General features: G+C 42.4%; 1 pseudogene; it reads right to left on the reverse strand.

Moving 5' to 3' along the window:
• Positions 1-29: 29 nt before the first annotated feature.
• On the reverse strand, positions 30-22,045 carry LOC147888218 (uncharacterized; annotated as a pseudogene).
• Between the last annotated feature and the right edge of the window lie 1,212 nt (positions 22,046-23,257).

Here is a 23,257-nt window from a genome sequence, read left to right on the forward strand (position 1 = left end):
ATGTGCATGATGCACTGCAAGGCCATTCCTCACATCACAGAAATGCACTGCATTCTTGTTGGTATGAGGGCTACCAATGGAGGGATCATTATGCAGTAGGCTTTACGTTGTTTGGATTGTGCTGACACATATTCATAGTCAAAATTCCCCCTTTTGCCATGGAAGCTGTGTGTCTGTTTGCACATGGCACACCCCTTACGCCTACATACAGCACTGCATAGGGCAGAATTTTTCATGGCAGGCATGCCTTTCATGGTCACCCCACTCCAAGGGAAACACACAATCATTGTTGCAAGAGGATAGTGCACACTTCATGCCACATATGTGCTGTCAAGAATTGCAACGATGGTAACCTTCATGGTCGACCCTTAAGGAGCAAGTCTTACTGTAGTTGGACGCCTTTGCAAAGAGTACACAAGGTTTGCCACACATGTGCTTCCGGCACTTGCAATCGTGGGTTCCATCATGCCCAGTGGGGTCATTGCATGCAAGTACCATCCAGCCATGGTCAAGCTGGTCAAACATCTGCTCTTTATGTTCCTCAACACAAAAGGTGCATTCTTCTCTGCAATTGTGGCTTCCTAAGTAAGAGTGATCAGAGGTATGCCCTTTCTCTAGGATGTATTTCAAAAAGCAGCTCTGGCATTTGCAAGAACAGAGGACAAGCTTGTTTTTCATCTTAGATAGTCAGGCAAGTATTTCCAGCTGTAGCTTCTGGAGATCACTATCTTCTGGAAAATCTTAAGTATTGACTTGTAACCATGCAAGCACCCTATTTCTCCTCATCTCAACCACAACAGCTAGGAAGCTTACATATGATGATAACCAAATCTCATCAGTTCCTTTGTGCTGGAAAACTCTGGCAAATGCCTCCTTAAAGGGGCTCAATATAACTCCCATGGCCTCATTCGATTCTGCCGCCAGCTCCAGACCCGCATCCATAATTGTCAGAGTCTGACCTGCTACATGTATGGGCTCATCTTTCAACTCCTCCTGACTATCAAAGTTCACAAGCGGCATTCCATCCAAGCAGTTGCCAAGCCTAAGAGCACTTTCTAGATGCACTCTGATCAAGTTGAGCCTCATGGCTATTCGCTTTGAATCTACAGGAGCCCAATCTCTTGCGCTTATTTGGGCAACCACCAGCTTCAAGTCCAACATAAAGCTGCGGCCAATATTGTGTGTGGGAAATAGTTTTTCAATTGTTTCTCCAATGTCAGAAATGCTGTCATGAAACTCAAGGTGTTGGAAGGGGGGCATTGCTGCAATCTCTACCTCCCCCCCATACATAGTGGTAAGGAAGTTCTCCTTGGACTCATTGCATATCTGATGGATCTTTTCACAGAACTCATCCTTGAGATCCTCCACATCCGAAGCATCAACATCCTTGATGGACATATAGAACAAGCCCTTGAATAGCTTCACATCAGCCTTGACCAACCTCACACCATCCTGAAACCATTCTGTCTCTTTATCTAGATGAAAATCCTGTGCACACACAATAGATAGACATGAAGACATGAGGAAAGGACATGCACTTCAAAATGGGGACATCAATTGTTTTTCAGTGCCTTAGAAGTAAATCCTTGTTAAAGAGTGCACAGTAACTCCTTGTTACAGTGTGCACAGTAATCAGACCATGGAAGAAAGCAAGGGAATGGAGCAAGCTGCCTTCTTGTTGAATATGGTCACATTGCTGATAGCAGCATTCAGGATGGAAAGGAGCATGTCCTCCGGCTCACGTCGCTCAAAACTTCCCAGACCCTCAAAATATAGCAACGCATACATGCAATCGGGTTCACAGATGGCAGTCATCCACATCCCATCTGTGCACCTTCCTCCTGCTACATCCAGCAAAGAACCAGCCAAGTGATTAAGAAGGTAGGAATTTCTACTGTTTTGCTTGCACATGGAGGATATCACTTTAAAACATCGTTTCCAATCAGCAAGAACTAGGTCTTTGCTGGGAACAAACTCCATCCACACAAGCTCTTTGCTTCCTACAAACTGTGATAGCTGAATTTCAATGCTTGTCCAGTCCATACACTAAAAAGACTCATCAAGGCGAAATGCCTTGAATGAACTAAGGCCCCAATCATACATGGCCATGAACCTTGAGGCCTCATCATACACCACCAAATCAAATCCCCTCTTATATTGCCTCATAGGATTTCTCCCAATTAGAGAAACTCTGAGCCTTGGGCATAGATAAAATGTGCAAGTCTGACTTATCTTTAGCTACCACAAACTGTAACACCTGTCCTCTCTTGAGTAGCACTACCTTGCTGAGAACCTCCTGGCTTGGGTCAAGAACCGCTAACTCCAATGGCTTGTTGAAGGAAGGAACCACTGCATGACTTGATGTTTGGCCATTCATTAGTTGGTCCAAGTCTCTCTTATCTGCTATCAACTCAACAGCTGTCCATGTGACCATTTCTTTTTTAATCTCTTCAATGTCATAGTTTAGAGTCATCTTGGTAGATGATGAACTACCCCATGGGATCCATGTAGAAAAATCAGAGAAACCTTTATTCGAGAAGCCTTTCAATCTCACTCTCAACCTGTCCTCCTCAGATTGCGTCGAGATTGACACCTGCTGCTTCATTGCTTGTAGCAATCTGGAAAAATCCTTTTCCATTTCATTCTTGATAGCTGTAGCCTCGTCCCTGAGTTATCTCTCCATCTTGCTACCAATGAGTGCATGTATGTCTTGCTTTACCATGGTTCTTATCACATCCAACAGTCCATCACATACGGTGCTATACAAGGCCCAGGCTGCGGACATGATCTTATTGTGCATAGATGTAGATGATGGATTCGAGGGGGGGTTCATGAGGTGCTCTATTATCAAGGAATTGCCTTCATCTTTTATGTCCTTTTCAAAGTTAGCTTTAGACCATGTCTTCGCATCCGAGGTTAGAAAAGTTATGATGAACTTCTGTTGAGCACCAAGCTTTTTCACTAAATAGCTGGCTGCCATCACTTGTTTCTCCAAGGATGGAGGCAATTTTTTATCCAAGAGCCCATCCATCCACAATTTCATACCAAGACCCTTTTCAGTGCCACTTTGCTTCATGCAAACGGACCCTAAAAAGGGGCATCTAGGCTTTTCCTTCAAGTTTCGCATGCTATTGTTACCATGACCTTGTTCTCCACAAAAAGGCTTGGCCAGGCTTTGGACTGAAGTATACAGTGTATGTCACTTCCTTGCTCTGCTCTGTATTTCCACCTGGCATTGCCTTAATTGTGACTTGCTACATGAAGCAAATGGGTTTTGCAGTGTTGTTACCAGCAACCAAAAACACACCATAGGAATGACTTCCATCAGGGCTGAGACTCTGCAGGTTAGCACCAATAAACAACAATCTACCATGCTGCATACCAGGTTCACTTGACCAGATGCTACAAAGCTCCTCCTCCAACTTCGAGAGTTCTAGTAATAAACAGGCACCATAGTCACAATCCACCTTGTTGACATTGCAACACGGATCATTTACTTTTAGCTCCTGATCATTTCCATCAATAACTTCTTTAACAGCAATGTTTGGCCCTCTGAACAGTGGTCATTTGCTTTCAGCTATTGTTCATGTACATCACCAACTCCTTTACCAGATATTTTTGGACTATCTAATGCATTGTGAAGCACACTACCTGCACCATTATCACTATCCACCTTGACCGCAGAACAACGACCATTTGCTTTCAGCTCCTGATCATTTCCATCATCAGCTCCTTTGTAGGTAATATTTGGACCATCCAATGCATTACGAAGCACATTTTCTTCCCAGGGACGTCTTTCTAACAAGTAATGTGGCAGCACATGCTTAAATACATCTGAATCATACTATTTAAATCATTTTACTTGGATTTTATGGCATCCAGACGTTGCTTCCAAGCCTCTTTGGCTTCATTGTACTCTCTCTCCAGATCTGCTTTGCACATGACCCGCAAGAGATTGACAAAATCATCATCTCACAAGGCAGTGCACTCCACAAAATGAGAGGCGAACAACAAATTCAAGACAAGTTGAGCATTAATGGAATGATAGACTGCTTCTGCTTTGGTGTTGGTGACCACCTTAGCTGGAATGCGCATGCAGACAAGCAGGGTAGTTCTGTGGTGGCCTTGGGAGAGCACAAAGCCCACCGGTTGGTGGTGCTCATGATCATCGGCAGCACTGGTAGCTATTTGGGAGGCATGAGTTCATGGATGAGCATAGGGATATTGAATCCTGGAAGAAGCTTGAGGTCATCTTCTGATTCCTTGTGGAGAGAGATTTGCAGCCTCTGGGTTCTTTGCTTTCAGCCGGGGATGCTCGAGCTACTAGACTGAGATGTAAGTGAGGGGCTTATGTTTGCACCCTGCATGCATGCACACACACAGCTGCAAAGCTCCATCAGATATCTCACAAAGTTGCAAGCCACATCATTCCTGCTGGCTTTGTGCCCAACCATCTGTTTGTTCCCAGGCCAGTAAAACAAGCAAATTCGATTCTTTTGAGGTGCACATGCAACGTACAAGCCAGGCTTAAGGGCATCTACATTCATGCTTTCCAAAACCCTTCGAGATAGCAAGCCCTCTGCTTTGAGTAACTGAGTGCATTGAAGCCAAGCTTGGCAAGCTTCCCTTGTTTATCAAGGGTTGCCGATCCTGGCAAGAGCGTGTTACAGAGAGCTACGATTTGTTGCCCCTCAGGGATGAGCACTTTGTCTAGGAAGCATAGGTCTTGCTTGTCGGAGATGATTTCTATCAAGCAAAAGATGGTAGAGGGGTGGCTGGTTAAGCTTGCAGTGCCTCCATTCTCCACAGGAGTAGGCATGGTGTGGCTGCAAGGGGCAATTGGGGTACTCGTGGGGGTAGCAGAGGGAGCTCCATTTGTAGTGGCAGGACGAGGAAGGGCATCGACCTCTGGTAATGTTGACGGAGGGGTGGAAGGAGCTTGTTTCATTAATGGATTCATCAGCTTCCACATACAAAAAATACCAATAAATAGAAATAAGTCTCTAAGTAATTCCAAAATTAATTGGTATATAACATTCACTCCCTCTTAACAAACGAGATGTTCTCATCTCGAGAGCAAACTGCAATAGTTCTAAATAAACTCGTTTAATCAAGAAGAGACCCAATCACTGTAAGAAGGGTTCCTTAAATCCAATTGTAAGAAAATATGCTTCAACTAAACTTTTAGAGTCTAGTAAGATTACAACTAGCAAAACCTCAATGCTAAAATACTACCAGACCTTCACCATGGTTGTAATTTAAGTTAATAGTATATTGAACTTTAGCATGCACCCAATTATTTTTTTTAAAAACTTGCAAAGATGGAGATGTGGATACACTCACTCAATTTAACAACCATATAGAACTCAAGACCTTTAGTTTGAGCCTTTATAGGTGCCTTCAAGAAAAGTGAACTACAATACAACTCAATTCATCTTTAATTAGAATTCAGGACTCCTTCCTTGGATAACTAGAAATCCTATAGACAGTTATACACTAATACCAAAAGTACTAGACAGTCTCATGAAACTTCCCATTCTCAAAACAAAATCAAGTAACTCTCTTAACATAGCCCTTAATGCCCGACTCTAATTGATGAGGTCCAAAACCTTACAAAAGTATATTGTCCTGGTCTTGGACGGCTTCCAACCTAAAATGTACTAGTCAACCTTCAACTTTACAGAATTGAAGGTAAACTCGAGGGACCTTATTTCTTAAAAAAGTAATATATACCTTTGTACGACTAGAATAAGTCCAATCATACAAATTTAGAATAATCAATCTCTATCGATTGGTTACTGATAATTATAGTTGTCAGATATTGGACGTACTCCCAATCAAGACAAGATTGAAATTCTAATAAGAGAATCCCGTCTCTTTAGGAGTGCCATCGACAGCAAGTATTCCATTAAATCCCCTAGAAGTCTTAATTGCTATTAACTACCTAATTATAGGAAGGTCCGGGGTTTCCCAAGACAATAATTTCAAAGTAAAGATAGAATTTTACTCAAATTTGCACAAGGTTGATTACAAGCTCGGAGCAAGTTTAAGCTTCATAAAAGTACCACATATGCCCCTAGAATCACTTCATCGGAGCACTTGTATACTCATACATGCACTTAGTTCACCAATTCAAATTATTGACCTCACGAAAATCAAGATGTCAACAACTACGAATGACAAAAAACTTCTAAAATAAAAAAACCCAACATTAGACTGCCAATCAAAATTCTCGTTTATAGATATATATTCCATAATTAGCTTAATCTCTCATTCGGACGCAATTAATCCATATCCCATCGATTACTGATAGGACTAGCCGATCGTCAATCATAAATCATAACGTCCTAGTAATACAGGGGAACATCACAAATCAATTGTTGCCTTGAAGATGCACAACTAGAGTGCTTCATTTACTACTAACATACCGAGAACAATTATCCCCATGGCATACCAAGTCCACCTATCCAAAACTCATCTATATTAGGGCAAAAATTAACTTACCTAAGGAACAATCAACATCATCCCACCTAAGTCAAATTAATCCATGTTATTATTTTCATTTTACCTTACCAAGGAATAGAAGGGCTAACTTAAACAAATAAACAAATTCCTTAAGATTTGGATTAAAAAATATGTCAATGAGAACCAATCTTTTATAAAGGGAAATCCATGATAGAATGTCCCACATCTATGTCAATTACATCCATGAAAAGGAAGGAAAGCCATCATCAACTAATAAAAAAAGACTAACAATTAAGTATGTAGTGACAATATACCTAGATGAATCAAGGAACATTCCCAAACTCATCCTCTAAAAACACAACATAGTGCAGTTTCAATCTCACGAGAGTCACTCGTAAGATTGAAAACCATAAACTCCATCACGCATAGTAGGGACTAGCTACTATGACATCCCCACTGACGTCATCAGTGCCCAACAGTGGGTGTAGACCATAGTATAAAAGTATGCTCTCACACATACGAATCCACACACCCACACATACTTGAGCATCCATTTATACAAAGTCTTCGCACTGAGTTTTTGTCAGCACTCCGGAGGTGAAGGGCAAACTCAGCCATGACGAAGGCTAGCACTAAAGGAGAAGGCTTTCTTTCTAGGGTCCCTCCTTAATGCATCATTTACCCCTCTCTTGGGATGTCATTGAAACGATTTGCCCCTAGGCACATTTCATGCATTTAGGTCCCTTAGCCTTAGATCCACCTAGTCTAGTGCCATGTCACCCTCACCAAGGACCTTGACCTTTATTCCTTTTTTATCATTTACATGAAGCCCAAACAAATATAATACAAACATTGATCCTTTAAAGGAAAATGTCGACTGACCCTTCCGAGGTCATGTTACCTCAACTTGAGCGTAACATTCCTTCCCTCTTCAAGCATCAACGTCCTCAATGATGAAGTCTGGGAACACTCTACGTAACTGGTATACAGATTCCCAGGTAGCTTCTGATAGAGGTAGACCATGCCATGCAACCAACACCGTGGGTATCGTCCGATTGCGTACTTGCATTGTTCCTCAATCTAGGATTCCTGTTGGTTTGCATCTTGCATTATCCTCTATCTCCTGAAACAAAACAACACCCTTGATTAGTGAGTCACCTGTATGCAAAAATTTCTTTAAACGAGAAACATGAAACACTGGGTGCACCTTACAACCCTGTGGCAATTCTAATTTATAGGCTACCTTGCCTATTCTTTTTAGAATTAACCATGGCCCACAATATCGAGGTGATAACTTAGCACACTCTCCTGTAATCAAAGACTTAGAGTGCGAAGGAACTTTGAGAAAAACTTTTTCTCCTTCCTTAAATTCTCTAGCGGCGGATCGGTTTTCATCCGTATATGCCTTAGCTCTATCCATAGCTTGGCGGATGTTAGCTCTTGCAAGTGCTAGCATCTCCCGCATCTGAACCAAAAAGTTCATGGCACTAGGCACTTTCTGAGGTATTCCAACTACAATTGGATTCGCTGGTCTATAACCATAGTTTAGCTTAAACGGACTGAATCTTGTAGAGGAATGTTTTCTATCATTGTAGGCAAACTCTAACAATGGCAACCACTTGTCCCATGTATGTTGCCTCAATGACACATATGCTCTAAGCATATCCTCTAAAATTTGGTTGATTCTTTCCATCTGACCATCCATTTCTGGATGATCCCCACTACTCATTCCCAACTCAATCCTTAGTGTCTCAAATACCGTAGTCCAAAAATGACCGGTAAATTTGACATCTCTGTTTGACACTATGGATTTGGGTAATCCATGCAAACGAAATATATGTTTAATAAACAAATTCGCCACTTGCGGGGCACTAATAGACTCTCTAGTTGGAATGAAGTGAGCCATCTTGGTAAGACGATCAACCACCACAGGGATAGAATCATACCCACCTTGTGTCGTAGGTAGACCTACAATAAAGTCCATGGAAATGCTCTCCCACTTACCTAGTGGTATCTCCAAGGCTGTAAAAGTCCAGGTGGCTTCACCCGCTCTGCCTTACTTACCTGACATGAAAAACAACGTGTCACATATTCATGAATATGCTTTTTCATCTTTGGCCAAAAGAAATCTCGCTTCGATCATATGTCTTCTCGACTCCTGGATGTCCCGCACATGAACTATCATGGCATTGTCGAATGACTCTCTGCCTGAGATCATTCTGATTAGGTACTACTACCTTGCCATTTCTTTTCAGCATACCATCCCTTATGGCATATCTTGCATAAGTTTGGCCTTTTCTGGGCAGAGAGATCATTCTGATTAGGTACTACTACCTTGCCATTTCTTTTCAGCATACCATCCCTTATGGCATATCTTGCATAAGTTTGGCCTTTTCTGGATGCCAAGTCATCCTTTTCCTCGGGTTTTAATACATGAGCCTTAGGCCAAAGGTTTTGAGTTTCTCTAATCTCGGTCATTAGGGCACTCTCTAATACCGTGAAACTCATATTATGCATAATGCGTGACAACACATCAGCAACTTTATTATCCTTCCCTCTTCAGTACCGAATCGTCAAGTTAAACTCCTGCATGAGTTCTGTCCACCTAGCTTGGCGGCCTCTCAAGTCAGGTTGTTTACAAAAATGTTTCAGAGTATCATGATCAACATCAACATAAAACTCTGATCCATACAAATAATGTCTCCATGTTTTCAGAGCATGGACAACAGCATACAACTCTAATTCATGAGTTGGCCAATTTCATTGAGAGGGAGAAAGCTTCTTGCTTTCAAAGGCTACTGGCCTTCCCTCTTGGAGAAGAACTGCTCCTACTGCAATGCCACTTGCATCAGTTTCAAGAAAAATGGTTTCTGGGGATCAACTATTTTTAACATCGGCCCTGTGACCACAGCTTGTTTTATGGTGTTAAAACTTTCTTGTTGATTCTGTCCCCATATAAAAGGTACTTTATCTGAGTTCATATCAGTCAATGGCGATACTATTTCAAAATATCCTTTGATATGCCTTCGATAAAATTGGACAAATCCCAAGAATGATCGCAAAGCGGTCAGACTCTGAGGGATTGGCCAAGTGAGTCGCAGCCACTTTCTTTGAATCCATTTCTACCCCCTCAGGAGTAATTATGAATCCTAAATATTCAAGTCTGACCATACACAGTACAGTTTTCTTTTTATTTACATAAAGACTGGCTTTCCTCAAAGTATCGAACACTATTTTTAAGTGTTCATAATGCTCAGTAATACTCTTACTGAATACCAAAATATTGTCAATAAAATGTACTACAAACTTTCCGATATACGGACGTAGTAAATCGTTCATAAGCATGACGAATGTAGCTGGAGCATTGGTAAGTCCAAGGGGCATTACCAAAAACTCATAATGTCCAAACCTGCTTCTAAAAGTGGTTTTATGCACATCCTCGGCCCTAATACGGATCTGATGGTAGCCACATTTAAGATCTATCATACTAAAAATTACGGCCCCATGTAATGCATCTAGCAAATCATCGATCCGAGCCATCGGATACTTGTGCTTAATAGTGATATTATTCAATGCTCTGTAATCTATACAGAGCCGAAAAGTATCATCTTTCTTTTTTTTTAATATCACTGGCGAAGCAAAAGGTGAAAAACTTGGTTGAATCTTCCCCAACTTGAGGTATTCTTCCAGTTGTCTTCGCACCTTCTCTACTTCGGTAAAACTCAATCTATAGGGAGGTCTATTTACAGGTTCTGCCCTCGGGATTAGTTCAATCTTATGCTGAACATTTTGCTCTGGAGGTAACCCATAAGGTAGCTCATCCCTAAAACGATCAGAGAACTTTGCTATTTGATCAGCCAGCTTGGCCATCTCTCCATTTTGGACAACATCAGTGCTAGCCAAAGAATCATCAACCGACTGTACCGATGCTGTACAAAGAAACAAAAAATCTTCTTGAGCTTTTTGAATTTCCATTACGAAAACCAACGGTCCTTGAGGTATATCCTTTTCACCTCGTAAGACATATAGCACATCATTCATCTTGAATTGATAAATGTGCTTTTTCCAATCTATGGCTGGATTCTTCCTAGATTGCCAAGCCTTACCCAGGGCTATGTCTGCATGAGCAAGCTTAGTCATTTGAAAATCATGCTTCTCACCATAGTCCTGAATTCGAAGCTCCACCTGGGTAACCCTTTGGTCCCATACTTCAGTTGAACTTCCGTCTGCCATCCTGACTATATATGCATAGTCAGATGGGCTAGTCTTTAGTTTAAGCCTCTTTATGAGCTTGGAGTTAATTACATTGTGCGTTGACGCTGGGTCAAACAACACAATGACCTCATGATTATCTAATTGCCCTTTCATCTTAATCAACTCCGTATCATTAAAGGTTGTATACCCCGTTGCTACGGGCTTTGACAGGATACTATCAGGTGCACTAGTTACTAACTTAGCAACAGACACACATAACAAAAAAGGTACTGACCTTTGAGAAGATCCCGCTAGCTGAATCTGCATCTGTTTTGCTCTGGGACTTCCCTCCATTTCCACATCGCATTCTGAGACCACCATCTCAACCATCCGACGATCTTTGTTTTGTGGACAATCTTTCCACTGATGAGGCTGAAGGCAACCGAAACACAAGCCTTCTCTCCTCACTTTTTCCCTTTGCTCTGGGTTCAAAGAAGACTTCAACCAAGCCCGGGCTGCCATTGGTGTTACTTTTCTTTTCATTCCAATGGTGGTACTTGATTTAGGAATCTCAACTGGTTTCGCCTTCTTGGCTTGACCACTAGGATGTGAGGCACTCCCTTTGCTAATCCACTTCTTCTTAAACCCAGTTTTCTTCGAGTACCCATACTGAGTCCCAACCTCCACAAACCCACTTGGTCTATTCCCTTTTGCATCCTCATAGTTCAGGGCTATGGCAATTGCTTCATCTAGCGTGTTCGCATACTTAGCCCAAACTTCCATCTTAATTCGATCATTCAATCCAAAGATAAAATCTTTCACTTGGATTGACTGAGGTAGGGGTTCATCAACCTTCATTACACTTTCTCTAAACTTATCAGTGTATTCTGCCACTGATAAATTCCTCTGACGAAGGTTTCGATACTAATCCCAAGCTCAGGATGCTTCGTCAGGAGGTAAGATGTATTTTCTAAATTCCTTTTTAAACCCCTCCCAAGTAGTGGATGCTACTCCATCTTTCTGCTGTTTTATCCACCACCTATCCGCTGCCTTATTAAACATATGCATGGCCTCACGGATTTTCTTCATATCTACGCTAAAATCTATTGCAAGGCATCCTCTAACATTGCAATTTTGCCAAACAGTGTATTACCTATTGGGCACGACACCTACGGGGTCTGTCGGACTCCCAACTTTACGGAATCCATCCAGGAAGCTTCTTCTTCTACTTCCATTTAGGTCAATGGATGTGTGTGTGTGTGTTTTTTTTTTTTAAATAAATAAATAAAACACCACTTGAAACTGTAATCACAAATCAAAAGTCCAACTTCCAACTTTATAGCTGACAAAGCACATATCACACTGTAACCAAAATCACATTTCCCTATACTAGGGAAAACTCTTGCAATCCAAATTGACTCAAACAGGGAGACAAATAAACACGCAAATACTCCCACAAAGCTTAGAATGCATAGAGAGCTCCCTGGTTATAATTCTTGCTACATGTTCCCCTCGCATCGTGGTAAGCGATTCTTGGGCCCCATTTGTACCACAGCATGTGCTTTACAAAATCAGCATACAGGCTTACCAGCATTTGGTCTTCTATCCATCTCTTAATGGTTTTGTTAAACCATTAAACCAACACTTGGTTTGATCGCGTCAAGGTATGGTAGCCTGATACTAAATGAATATCTCTGCCAAGTAATCACGATGCCCTTTTTAATAGACTTGTGTCTGTAGATCTTTCGCATCGCATTTTAGTGTATCATATAGGTACAGTGCAAAATCCTTCACTCGATTCCTATCACTGACTGATAAGGCTGCTGTCGGTGTCGGATACCGAATCTGTCTACACTATCATGTAAGTGGCTCTCGTCGTGCGCTGTTCGTCTTCCACACCTTCAACTCGTCAACAACTTACGTGAACTCAACCATCCTGCGACAGCTAGTTCCGTGACTAGCGTTGCAATGACGTCCGTGAACCATAGTAACTTTGGTTGTGCGCTGCTTATCAGCTCTACCCCTGATCGTTCTGCGCACTTCTTCTCATGGAGTGCACGTCCTGTGCAATAGCTAGCCCTCATGATTTTTAGAGGCATTTGAAGCCAACAACTTGTAAACCTCCACGTGCGCCACTTTGATTATCCAACGTAACTCGATGACCCGAACGATCTACTCTCCACAGATCGTACCGCTCTAATACAAAATGAAACGACTTAATCTGTTTACTCCTAACTGAATCACGATTCATAGGCACAGGCACCTTGATTTTCCTCCTAGCCAACCTTGGTGGTAGTAGGCTCTCAGCAAAAATCCCATGTTACGTGAAGCTCCTGCCTACTAAATTCCACCAAGCCCCAAAATTCCCTAGATGGATCTAGTATGCCACATGTCTTCTTTCTAGGGTCCCTCCTTAATGCATCATTTACCCCTCTCTTGGGATGTCATTGAAACCATTTGCCCCTAGGCACATTTCATGCATTTAGGTCCCTTAGCCTTAGATCCACCTAGTCTAGTGCCATGTCACCCTCACCAAGGACCTTGACCTTTATTCCTTTTTGATCATTTACATGAAGCCCAAACAAATATAATACAAACATTGATCCTTTAAAGGAAAATGTCGACTGACCCTTCCGAGGTCATGTTACCTCAACTTGAGCGTAACATTGTGAAGTCTAAACGATTTCATTTTAGTCTCTCCCAAACGAGCATCTAAATCTAAATCTAGATCTAGCTGATAGGGCAACACACCATTTATGTAGTGACAAGTCTAAAACTCTCCCCGAGTCCTCACTTATTAGGGGCCTCATTCAGCTTCACGGTTTTGCTCAACTAAGCATCATGATAATAGAAATATGGAGGACCTTCCTCCACCTCTAGCTCGCAGATCTTCCTCTTATCCGCCCATCACTGGAGATTCTAGAACTCTATCCTGGGTATATAGTTAGTCAAATTCTGAAAGGCCATTATGCCTCATATTTACTTATAACAATATGGGTGTGATGTAGGATAACGGGGAATGGCATACACATACTATCATACTAATTTCAGGTACTCGGCACACTGAATAAGAATCGAGCACTTTTCGCTTTTCCATTTCAAGACAAACAAACTTAACCATAGTTTTTAAGTACTAACCCCCAATCTTTTGCTTAAGACTAGGTGCTCCGAGGTAAAGAGCATTTTGCACAGCTCGTAGCATATCCAAACGTACTGTATATTGCGATGCCGCTAAGTGTCTAAAGCAAAACAAATATTCAGTCTCCATCGACTGGTGTGGATCTAAAAAAATACCCACTTGAGACAACAACATACCCAACTGAATTATACAAGAGAACACAACCTTTTAAAAATTTCTAAAGATAGATAGTCATTAGTCACTTGACAATCAATTTTGACAATGGTCTACACACGACGGCTAACCAAACATGCAAAAACAATTGTCTGAATCAATACCACCTATCATGTACCCCTTCCTAAACTCCCAAGAGAGGGGTACAGAGCAAGAAGGCAGTTCCTGATCACGAATATTCTAGTCAAATTTGTTTTGTGACCTGGGAGATGCCTAGAGACAAAGCAATGACAAACCGACCAAGAGTAGAGACATGAATATGCGCAACCGATCTAAAGACTACAGAATATCTATAAATATCTAGACAAGACCGGCAGCAATACGGAGGGTGGGAGAACAAATGTCTCACCGTCCAACCTCCCATGACCTGGAGTCCTCTTCTTCGAATCCATCAAACATAAAAGTGATATGGATCTTAGGGACTAAGTAACTCCTTCCAACAACTAGATTCTAAGTCCTAAGAAATACTATTGAGATTTTAACCTAATCAATTCTACGGTTAGGACAACCTAAACTAACCCATGGAAGCCGCCAATCTGAACGATCGGGCCACACCGCATGCACCCGCTCCTCCATGGGGTCCTAACCAACAAACTTATAAGAAAAGAGGGAGTAGAGGGCGGCGAGTAATTTCAATCCACTGCACCACGGGCGGTAGGAGGAAGTACATGGGCAACCATACCCCATGAATTCCCTACCAAGAGGAACCTAAAATCTACATACTTTACTTAACTACACCTTTAATTAATTGACTACGTACACCAAATTATTAATTTAAAAGCATAAGACGCATGAGAAAATGAAACAAAAGACTCAGAAATTGAGGTACGAGACTCACGACAAATAGGAAATGAAAAACAAGTTCCTTTTAATTATAATCAAACTTCCTCTAATGGCTCTTCGGGTCCTTCATGCTGTAGCTATTGTAATGTATAATCTTTTGGCATCTTTGTGTCCTTGTTTTGTTTCCAAGGCAAGAGAACTCACTCGCGTACTCTGCCACAACCAAACTGGAGGGTTGTTTAATATACTTTTTTATTATGCCATCGAAGAAGATATCTTGGCTGTCAAGGTCCATTTTCTCTAGCTACCAACTATGCTTAAGTAGCAATGTTCGATCTTTTGGAGGGCTAGTGTGCATGAACTCCTTGGTGTTGCTTGTCAAGCGTAAGGACAAACATAGGTACATTGCTTGTTGTGCACTGATGTGTTCAGTATTGAGAATCACATTGTTGAACTTGTGTACTGTTTCATTGGTAGGTATTTTCCCATTGAGTGTTTTGTTCAAAGCTTTTTTAACCACCTCTACGGTGGCCTTATCACCCTTAGCGATGTACGACATACGGTAAGCTGCATCTCCATGTGGGATCAGAATAAATTGGACATTTGTATTTGCTCCCCATAGTTTTGACAATTTTGGGTTGAAGTCGCTAGTGTGTGAGTCCTTGGGATGCCTTTTTAAGCAAAATTTCCATAGTTTGGTCATTGAGAGTAGGGCTAATAGTTGTAGTTTTTCTATGAATGATTCAAAGTCAAGTTCCTGAGAGTGCTCTCAACGGAAGCAAGAATGGAAGAAGGAGAGAGAGAGACAGAGAGCCACACAAGTTTTGGTGGGTGCAGAACCACCCTAATCTTCTTTTTCATTCATTTATATATGTGTTTGAGTATTGTACATAACTGGGGTTAAGGCACAGTGACCTTTAACCCCCACAACCTCCCACTTAAAGGACAATGTGCCTTTAAGGGAGAACAACCAGTGAGCATACTATCCAATGCCCATCAATACACGACAATACTCAAACCGCTGACTAGGTAGACTCTTCGTCAGCATATCTGCAGGGTTATCATCTGTATGAACCTTGACAAGCTCTATGCGCTTGTCCTCAAGTACCTCCCTGATGAAATGGTACCTGACCTCAATGTGTTTGGTCTTTGCATGAAAGACCGGATTCCGTGCTAGCTGAATAGCACTCATGGAATCACTATGCAATGTCGGTACACCTGTATGAATCCCCAAATCTCCCACTAGCCGATCAAGCCATATAGCCTCCTTGCAACCCTCTGTGGCTGCAACATACTCAGCCTCTGTGGTAGACAAAGCAACGCACTTCTGTGCGCGAGACATCCATGACACTGCACCACCTGCAAAGGTGAACACATAACCAGAAGTGGATCTCCTACTATCCACATGCCCTGCATAGTCTGAATCTGTGTACCCAATTGGGTACACGCATGTCTCCTTTACCAAAGCAAATGCACATCTCCTTGGTACCCTTCATGTACCTCATGATGCACTTAATTGCCTCCCAATGCCTCTTTCCTGGATTAGCCATATACCGGCTAACAACTCCCACTGCAAATGCAATGTCTGGTCTAGTAGCTATCATAGCATACATAAGACTCCCAACTGCTGATGCATAAGGAACCTTGGCCATCATGGCCCTCTCCTCATCTGATTTGGGACTATCTGTATGACTCAGTTTCACATATGGAGGCAATGGAGTACTCACTGCCTTCCCCCCCTCCATATTGAAACGCTGTAATACTTTTGTAACATACTCTTTTTGTGAAAGCCAAAGGAGTTTCCTACTCCGATCACGCGTGATGCGCATACCAAGAATGTGACCTGCAAATCCCAAATCCTTCATATCAAAGGCCTCATGCAACTTGGCCTTTAATGCATCTAGCTCATAAGTATTCTTGCTAGCCAATAGCATATCATCCACATATAGTGCCAGGATTATCAGGCTACTATCCTTAGCCCTTTTAGTGTAGAGGCAGTGATCAATTTCACTCCTTCTAAAACCCTGGGACCGAATGAAAGCATCAAACTTCTGATACCATTCTCTAGGCGCTTGCTTAAGACCATAGAGACTCTTCTTTAGCTTGCAAACTAAATGCTCTTTGCCCTTTTCTTCAAAGCCTTCCGGTTGCACCATGTAGATGTCCTCATGCAAATCCCCATGCAAGAAAGCTGTCTTGACATCCATCTGCATAAGCTCCATATCCTCTATTGCCACTAGTCCAAGCATGCATCTAAGTGTGGTCATCTTCACAACCGGAGAGAATATCTCATCAAAGTCCACACCCTTCTCTTGATTGAACCCTTTAGCAACCAATCGGGCCTTGTACCTAGGCACATCATCACCCGTGACCTTCATTTTGTAGACCCATTTACATGGCAATGCTTTCTTTCCATGTGGCAAAGAAACCAAGTCCCAAGTCTTATTCTTCATAAGTGAACTCATCTCTGATTGCATAGCATACTCCCACTTGCGTTGATCCTCACGCATCATAGCCTCTTTGTAGCAAGAAGGCTCCCCGCAATCAGTAAGCATCACATAGTCTACCCCTGGAACAAACCTATCAGGCAGTCTAGACACTCTAGATGATCTTCTCAAGGGCATTTCAGCTTGCTGTCCCACTTGCATATCAGCCACATTTGGCTCATCATTTCCACCAATAGATGATCCATCATCTACCCTTGATTGTATACCTGTGGGAGTACTTGGTGGTACCATTTCTTGCACATTTGGTGCATGGACAGCTTGCTGCCTATCAACATATACAGGTGGATTCACATCCTGGAAAGTGATTCTCCTCATTTCCACATCCCTCATGGGTGCCTTATGCATCTTCTTCTCATTGAAGACCACATCATGGCTGCGTATGATCTTCTTTGCTTCTGGATCCCAGAGACGATAGCCCATCTCTCCACTTTCACCATAACCTAGAAAGATGCATTTCCTAGACTTAGGATCTAGCTTCTTTCGAAGCTCTTTTGGCACATGTGCATATGCCTCACACCCAAATATACGCAAATGAGAGTAAGAGGGCTTCTTGCCACTCCATGCCTCTTCAGGAATACCACCATCCAAACTCTTACTAGGTGATCTATTGATCACATGCACTGCAGTCTTCATTGCCTCAGCCCAAAAACCACCAGAAAGACTTGCATTGGAAAGCATGCATTGCAACCTTTCTTGAATGGTACGATTCATCTTTTCTGCAACTGGATTTTGCTCTGGAGTACGAGGGGATGTGAGCTCCCTCTTAATCCCACGTGTATCACAGAAATGCTGAAAGTCATGAGAGAGATACTCTCCACCATTGTCAGTCCGTAGGCATTTAAGCATTCTACCTGAATGATTCTCAACCAAGGCCAACCATTTCTGAAATACCTGGAACACATCACTCTTCCGAGCTATAGCATAAGCCCACACTTTCCTAGTTGCATCATCAATGAATGTCACATAGTATTCAGCCCCGCCTAATGACCGTGTAGGCATGGGACCACATACGTCTGAATGCACCAAATCAAGCATTTCAAACTCTTTCTTTCCCCTTCTTTTATGGGCTGATTTAGTCTGCTTCCCATAGAGACAGTGCTCACAAAATTCAAAATCAGAGAAACTCAAATGCGGTACATAACCCAAACGGCATAAGAGTTTCATTCCATTCTGGCTCATGTGCCCCAACCTGCAATGCCACAAAGAAGTGCTTGGCTGCTCGGTTATTGCAACAACATGATCAAATACCCCTGATACATGTAAGGGATACAAAGTCCCACACTTGGCACCCCTAGCCAAAAGCATAGAGCCCTTCTGAATTTTCCAACTCTGAAAGCCAAAAGTAGTGTGAAAACCAGCATCATCTAGCTGACCCACTGAAATAAGACTCTTGGTCAGCTTAGGCACATGTCTCACATGTTTCAAAACAAATGCAGACCCATTTGCAAAAGAAAACTTTATGTCACCTGCTCCCACTATGTCACATGCATAGTCATTTCCAAGATGCACACAACCTGTCTTTCCACTATCATAAGTGGAGAACCATTCCCTATGGGGAGTAACATGGAATGAAGCACCAGAATCCAAAATCCAATCCTGGGAATATGCATCATCTGAAGTGGTAAGCAACTCTGTAGATAAACTAGACATGAAGAGAACATCATTGTCACTATCATGTGTGACTGCATTGATCTCCTCGATCTTCACTTTTCCTTTGTCCTCCCTTGGACTCTCTTCCTTTTGATTTGCACCCCAATTTGCATTCTTTTTCTTATCCTTTTGCTCTCTTTTCAGCTTGTAGCAATCCTTTTTCATATGGCCCTTCTTGCCACAATGGTAACACTCAATGTTCCGTGCCCTGGATTTGCTACGAGACTTCCCTCTTTCTTGGGACTTCCCCCTGAACTGTGATCTGCCCCTTTGCACATTTAAGGCTGCATCCTGCTTGTTGCCATCCATAGACTTCCGTCTAATCTCCTCGGCCAACAAGCTACCCACAACATCATCAAATTTCAGTACTCCACCAGGTGCAGAGTTACTGACAGCTGTACGGAAGGTATCCCATGAGGATGGCAATGAACATAAGAGAAATATTGCCTTAGTCTCCGCATCAAAATTCATTTTCTGAGCTAGAAGCTGGCTGAAAATAATATTGAATTCATTCAAGTGAGAAGCAATGGAGACCCCTTCCTTCATTTGCAGCTCAAACAACCTCTTCATGAGGTAAACTTTATTAGAGGCAGTTTCCTTTTCATAAGTGGCACATAGTTTCTTCCACAAATCTTCCGTAGTCTGCTCATTTACTACTGTGAAATAAACTGACTCTACAAGATGAAGTCTAATAGTAGACTTTGCTAATGCATCCAACTCATTCCAATCATCCTCAGACATATTTGCAGGCTTAGCTTCAATACGTGCCAAGGGTTTAATCTGCTTCTTTTGAATAAGCACATCCCTTATTTGTTCTTTCCACAAAGAAAAGTTTGTCCCATCAAACTTTTTAATGCTGAAAAACTCCTTTTCAGGCATGGAAGAGGATGCCATGATGCAAATAAAGCAAAATCCCAAATGCTAGTGCCTGCAAGAGAGAATCACACCAAATACCAAGTGCACCCAAATGTGTATGCCACAATAGAGTGAAATATCACCAAAATTCAAAGCTCAAAGCATCAAAAGATGCATCTGACTCATGTGCATATACTATGCATCCATATGAGCAAATCTGGCCCAAAAGAAAATGCCAATAAGTGCCAAATGACTCAAGCATAAACACTGTCCACTGGCATATGCATCAATAATGTCTCATCCAAGAGAGCATAGCACTATCAGTGCATCACCTGCAATGTGTCAAAGCTGTCCCTCAGCTTAAAATAGCATCCATGTGCAAAGCGTCCATAAAAAATAGCATCCCACAAGGCAATTTGGGCCTATCAGCGCATCCAACAAGGACCGCAATGCATCCAAATGGCCTATAAATCATCCATTGCAACCCAATGCATACCACGAATGAGCGCACACTGCTCAAACTGCAACCAGAGTGATCTGCATAAGGTATGCTCAAGAAAGCATAGTCCCACGGTAATGAGCGCTACTGAAAATAGAACCTGAGATGCCTCAAAACATGGGCGCCATTGCATAATCGGAACCAGCAAGAAAATCTGCAAATATCTCTCTTCTGCCAGAACTCCAAAATCCCAACCGATGAGTGAGAAATGGGAGTCAACACTTATCCACTCTAAGGTTTCAAAACCTTAGTATGAAAAATGCATAACAAAGAGACGAAATCGAATACACAGAGATTTATAACTCTGAAAATCCTCTACCGAATCACGCAAGAACTGATAGGTAGGGGTTTTTGGGCATCCGGAACGCAATGGGACAGACGGTTTTGGAAACCGTGGCCTCAATCACTGGGTCCAACACACGGACTGAAAAACGTTTTTAGAAACAGAGCTATCTGTAAACTCCACCGGAGTGCGAATGATGAGCAACATAGAAGTTTTAGGACCTCCTGAGTCCACCGGAACTGACAGATCTACAAATCGTTGCTCCAAACTTGAGTTCCAACACCCGGGCAAAAAACGCAGGAACTGACACAGTGAGTCAGAAATCCAATGAAATGATCCCGGATTCAAGAATAAAGATGTTTCCAGGCTCCTGAAGTAATGTGGACACCAAAAGCAAGCAATAGTTGCCTCTACAAGTCAATACGGAGTCTCTGTCATCGAACGGAATAGGGAAAAGCTCAAAAAACGACTTTTTCTTTGAAAGCTCTTAACAGGCTCTCAAAACCACTTCGCAAAGCCAAAGTGACTTTTCCAAAGGTTCCTCCAAGGTCTCTGCACACTCGGATGCAAGTAAAGTCACCCTCAAAGCTTCCCACAGAGCTTCTCCTTCCTCCCACAGAGCTGCTGAGCTTCAAAGCATTCACGCACGCTCAGCTAGATCACCCGGGCTCTGATACCAGTTGAGAGTGCTCTCAACGGAAGCAAGAATGGAAGAAGGAGAGAGAGAGACAGAGAGCCACACAAGTTTTGGTGGGTGCAGAACCACCCTAATCTTCTTTTTCATTCATTTATATATGTGTTTGAGTATTGTACATAACTGGGGTTAAGGCACAGTGACCTTTAACCCCCACAGTTCCAAAGTGGATGTAGTTTGAGAATCCTCTCGAAGTTTTGTTTTGATGGGATATCTCAAGGTGTATGCCCTAGGCACACCTTGGGTTCTATGCGTGTGTGCTAGAGGCACAATTAGGTGCCCATAAGCACTGTTAGGTGGTGGTAGATGCCACATAGGATGATTGAGAGATTCTAGGAGCTGATTGAGAAGATGATTGTGGAGCTTGGTGGCTCTTGTAGAGGTGCCTACATATGGACCTCACCCTTGTTCATTCTACATGCATTCTCTTGTTTCGTGTTCAGCTTCATGCTTTCCTTTCACTTCTTCAACATGGTATCAAAGCACTATGATCCTCCTTGAGCCCATTTATGCCATGTCATCATCTTCTTCTTCTTCTTCTTCTTCTTCTTCTTATGCCATTTTCCTCTTTCCTTCCAAAATATTGTGTGAGCTTGTTCTCTACCTACAAGCAACCATTCCCAGAGTCCTTCTGGCTAGAGAGACCCTTCGTATGGGCGACCTTCCACGTCAAAGCAATTAGGGAATGGTGCCCACAGACCTGCGCAATAGCCGCCTTCTTCCTGATGCCATTTCGTGCAATACGACTTGCTGGAGCAACCATTTCGAAATTCCTCTGAGCCACACTTGCACAACAACATGAGCTAGCCGCTATCCAAATTTGAAGTGAAATGGTCCATCAAGGAGGGAGAAAACATTAAAAAACCAGTCGACAATCAAGCTCTTGGCTATGGCGACGTGACGCGGCATAGTGAGATACAAGCCCTCCAAGATCAAGCCTCTGTTTGGACAGTTTTGACAGTGTTGTGAGTTTGGTGCTACATTAGATGCTACTTTGGCATTTCTAATGTTTGAAAGTGTTAAATAGCATTAGTACAATTGTGGCTACAACTTTCCTTTAGGTTGCTATACCTAGATTTGCTTGGAATACTTTCATTTAGCCACCTCTATGAAGCATGCAAGTTGAAGTATCATTTCCACTATGATTTTTTATGGAATTTGGTTACAGATCTTTGCTACACCAAATGCTTATACTTTGAAGCTTTTTAGCTTTTTCTAGCCTTGTAAGAGAGTAGACACTGCCCAATTCTTGGGTTAGACCCTCTCATGGTTTGCTTATGCAAAATATGTGGAAAGCCAAATCACGAAGTAATGTTTTGTTATGCTACAATGGAAGAGAATGCCAACATTGCTTCCTTGTTGCAGATTGCCAAGATAATGGTTGCCAAAAAGGAAGCAACTACAAAACTAGAAACTGCCAATTTACTTTCAGTTGATGTGCCTCCACAAGATGAGGCCTCCTATGATGATTATGCTTTTTGAACTAGCTCCACATATGCTCCAGATCTCTCTTTTATGTTGAGTCAAGGTACTCTGCTTGGATAGTCCTCCAAAATGAATGGACTAAACTATTGTGTTCTTTGTAAACACCTCTGGTCACCATATGATGTAGGCCATGTGTATGTGTTTAACTTCATCGTACCTCCTGCAGACATTGTGTGCATGTACATGCGTACATGCAGGGGAGATAACCATTGGGGGGTCTTATGTATCCCTTTTTTTGACTTCACATCCTTGGGAACCCTTGCTAGCATGAGATCCTAGCCATAGATTTATCCTTGACCACCATGAGATGGCTTGAGACACTATGTGACTAGATGTATCCTTGACATAGCCTGAGGCATTCCCTTGAGAGGGGGTTTGATGGGATATCTCAAGGTGTATGCCCCAGGCACACCTTGGGTTCTATGTGTGTGTGCTAGAGGCACAGTTAGGTGCCCATAAGCACTGTTAGGTGGTGGTAGATGCCACTTAA

The sequence above is a fragment of the Dipteris shenzhenensis genome, chromosome 22, assembly GCF_047967505.1.
Source record: "Dipteris shenzhenensis isolate YYH24624 ecotype China chromosome 22, Dip_SZ_1.0, whole genome shotgun sequence".
Classification (NCBI taxonomy): domain Eukaryota; kingdom Viridiplantae; phylum Streptophyta; class Polypodiopsida; order Gleicheniales; family Dipteridaceae; genus Dipteris; species Dipteris shenzhenensis.